The sequence below is a fragment of the Oryx dammah genome, unplaced genomic scaffold (assembly GCF_014754425.2).
Source record: "Oryx dammah isolate SB20612 unplaced genomic scaffold, SCBI_Odam_1.1 HiC_scaffold_3495, whole genome shotgun sequence".
Classification (NCBI taxonomy): Eukaryota; Metazoa; Chordata; class Mammalia; order Artiodactyla; family Bovidae; genus Oryx; species Oryx dammah.
In genome coordinates, this window is record NW_024073509.1 from 1 (window position 1) to 3,985 (window position 3,985).

The 3,985-nt window shown below is 41.2% G+C and overlaps 1 long non-coding RNA gene across 1 annotated transcript; it reads left to right on the top strand.

Annotated features, from left to right (window-relative positions):
* The first annotated feature begins 205 nt into the window (after positions 1-205).
* LOC120859841 lies at positions 206-2,482 on the top strand. The gene is made up of 2 exons (XR_005720167.1): positions 206-916; positions 1,591-2,482. It is a non-coding gene; the product is annotated as an uncharacterized LOC120859841 (long non-coding RNA).
* The last annotated feature ends 1,503 nt before the right edge of the window (positions 2,483-3,985 follow it).

Consider the following 3,985-nt stretch of genomic DNA (forward strand, 5'->3'; position numbering starts at 1 on the left):
GTGTTGGCTAAGTAACTTTATGAATTTGGGCCTACCTTTTCTTAGCTGTAAAAGGAATGAGTTTGACTACTTTTAAAGACTTGATCCTCTTTATGTGTCTGGACCATCTAGAGTACGTTACTATGTGATTTGCTCTTGCTTTCTAGGATGATAGTAGAGGCACATTTTACTCAGTAGTCAGGTTCTGAAAGTGGCTTGAAAGGTGGAGATTGGAAAGAGTCAGTATGACCTCAGAATCCCTTTAAATCACATATAAATTGGTGTGGTAGCTTTGGTCTGATTTAATTTGCTTTTCTCAAATCTGTGTTTTACTCCCATTGTCCCCTTGGTGTAGGTAACTCAGATGATTCACCGTGAACCAGATAAACGTTTAGAGGCGGAAGATTACTTAAAGCAGCAACGTGGCAATGCCTTTCCTGAAATATTCTATACTTTTCTTCAGCCCTACATGGCCCAGTTTGCCAAAGAAACATTTCTTTCTGCAGATGAGCGTATTCTGGTTATAAGGAAGGATTTGGACAACATCATTCACAATCTCTGTGGACACGATCTGCCGGAGAAAGCGGACGGAGAGCCCAAGGAGAGTGGGCTGGTCATCGTGGTGTCAGTTATAACATCCTGCCTGCAGACCCTGAAATACTGCGACTCCGCGCTTGCCGCTTTGGAACTTCTTCTCCATTTGGCCCCAAGATTAAGTGTAGAAATTCTTTTGGATCGTATTACTCCTTCTCTTTTGCGTTTCAGCAATGACTCTGTTCCCAGAGTAAGGGCCGAAGCCTTGAGGACGTTGATAAAGTTCTTGCTCTGGTGAAGGAGGTTCCTCGCAACGATGTCCACATTTACCCAGAGTACATCCTGCCAGGCATAGCCCACTTGGCCCAGGATGACGCCACGATCGTCAGGCTCGCCTACGCTGGTAAGAGCTTATTGTCCCAGTAAATGACCACTGACATCCTGCAGTTAGTGACCGTAATACCTCTTGTTTCTCTGATATTTTTGGAAATTGCAAAGATAACCTTGAACTTTGGTCCTTGAATTATTTGTGTACATGTTGGTAATATTTATAGCTGATCTGTTCCTGAAACTCAAGCTTTGTGTGTACTCTCATTATTTGAAGTGATGAGAATTACTAAGTAAAAATATATAGCACGGAATTTTATGATGTTACTGGGAGTATTAATATTTAATTTGAAGTATGATGTTTACAAGTATGTGCTGATCTAGTGTCTTTAGGCCTTTCTGAAGTTTCTCTGAACAGATACGTTTGCTTGAATATTAGTATTAGGGTATAACAGTCTATTGCTGTTGAAAAAAATTATTTTTCTGAGTAGTTTGGTGTTGAAAGGACCTAGCCTGTCAGGTTACTTCATTTGAAGGTGCTTTCAGTTACTATGGGAAATAGATGGGGAAACAGTGTCAGACTTTATTTTTTTGGGCTCCAAAATCACTGCAGATGGTGACTGCAGCCATGAAATTACAAGACGCTTACTCCTTGGAAGAAAAGTTATGAGCAACCTAGAGAGTAGATTCAAAAGCAGAGACGTTACTTTGCCGACTAAGGTCCGTCTAGTCGAGGGTATGGTTTTCCAGTGGTCATGTATGGATGTGAGAGTTGGACTGTGAAGAAGGCTGAGTGCCGAAGAATTGACGCTTTTGAACTGTGGTGTTGGAGAAGACTCTTGAGAGTCCCTTGGACTGCAGGGAGATCCAACCAGTCCATTCTGAAGGAGATCAGCCCTGGGATTTCTTTGGAAGAAAGAAAGAAAGCTAAAGCTGAAACTCCAGTACTTTGGCCACCTCATGGGAAGAGTTGACTCATTGGAAAAGACTTTGATGCTGGGAGGGATTGGAGTCAGGAGGAGAAGGGGACGATCGAGGATGAGATGGCTGGATGGCATCACTGACTCGATGGATGTGAGTCTGAGTGAACTCTGGGAGTTGGTGATGGACAGGGAGGCCTGGCGTGCTGCGATTGATGGGGTCGCAGAGAGCGGACACGACTGAGCGACTGAACTGAACTGAACTCAGTTACTATGATGCTTAGGAAGTGTGGCTTCTTTGTGGTGAAGTGGGTGTATTACAGTAACACATCTACCTGTTTTTATAAATATTTATAATTCTCATACAATCAAGTGATACAGATTTGTATTTTTAGCTGCCAAAATTAATGTTGAATGCTTATTTCTGCATGGAAACTGTCACTGAAATATTCACATAATTCCATGATTTATTTTAAAAATATAATCTGATGGAAATGAGGAATTCTGACGTCTTTGTAAATAGTATGTGACTTATGTGTAGTGATGATAATGTCTCTTTCTTTGAAAGATACTTGCTTATTCTTAGTTCTTTATTTCATGATATACTTGTTATTTTACTGGACTATGAGAAATGATCTTTGGACTCTGTCTTTATGGCTACACACATCCACAGGGTGATCAGTGCTTGTTGGCTTTTTAAAAAATCTTTATCCATCTGCCTATTGACGGTTTCTGATTTCCGTAGCTGTATAGGTGTAAATTTTAGGCCTAGGAAATTCAGGATTTCTTTAAAGACATATCCAGGTTTATTATTTGGAACAAAACATGTTTATAATTCACTTGGTAAAGAGAAATACAGTTGAGCCTTGAACAGTGTTGGGCTTAGGGATATTGACCCTCCGCATGGTTGAAAATCCTCTTATAATTTATAGTTGGCCCTCCATCCATGGTTCTGCATCTGGATTTCAGCCAGCCATGGATTGTGTGATACTGTAATTTAATTTAATACTGAATTTTTAATAATATTATTTAGTAATATAAATATAACATATTTAATATTATTTAATGTTAATATTAAAGACCAGGAGCTGACTGTGGCTCAGATCATGAACTCCTTATTACCAAATTCAGACTTAAATTGAAGAAAGTAGGGAAAACTGCTAGACCATTCAGGTATGACCTAAATCAAATCCCTTATGATTATACAGTGGAAGTGAGAAATAGACTTAAGGGCCTAGATCTGATAGATAGAGTGCCTGATGAACTATGGAATGAGGTTGGTGACACTGTACAGGAGACAGGGATCAAGACCATTCCCATGGAAAAGAAATGCAAAAAAGCAAAATGGCTGTCTGGGGAGGCCTTACAAATAGCTGTGAAAAGAAGAGAGGCGAAAAGCAAAGCAGAAAAGGAAAGATATAAGCATCTGAATGCAGAGTTCTAAAGAATACCAAGAAGCGATAAGAAAGTCTTCCTCAGCGATCAACACAAAGAAATAGAGGAAAAGAACAGAATGGAAAAGACTAGAGATCTCTTCAAGAAAATTAGAGATGCCAAGGGAACATTTCATGCAAAGATGGGCTCGATAAAGGACAGAAATGGTATGGACCTAAGAGAAGCAGAAGATATTAAGAAGAGGTGGCAAGAATACACAGAACAACTGTACAAAAAAGATCTTCATGACCCAGATAATCATGATGGTGTGATCACTCACCTAGAGCCAGACACCCTGGAATGTGAAGTCAAGTGGGCCTTAGAAAGCATCACTACGAACAAAGCTAGTGGAGGTGATGGGATTCCAATTGAGCTATTTCAGATCCTGAAAGATGATGCTGTGAAAGTGTTGCCCTCAATATGCCAGCAAATTTGGAAAACTCAGCAGTGGCCACAGGACTGGAAAAGGTCAGTTTTGATTCCAATCCCAAAGAAAGGCAATGCCAAAGAATGCTCAGACTACCACACGCTAGTAAAGAGTCGGACTTCAAAGACTTCAAAGAGTCGACTTCGAAGAATCGGACTCGATTGAGCGACTGAACTGATACTTGTGTCTGCCCATCCTGAACCCCGCTCCCGCCTCCCTCCGCACCCCATCCCTCTGAGTTGTCCCAGGGCAGCGGCTTTGGGCGCCCTGCTTCAGGCATTGGACTTGCCCTTGTCATCTGTTTCACGTTTGGTAACGTACGTGTTTCCGTGCTGTTCTCTCAGATCATCCCACCCTCGCCTTC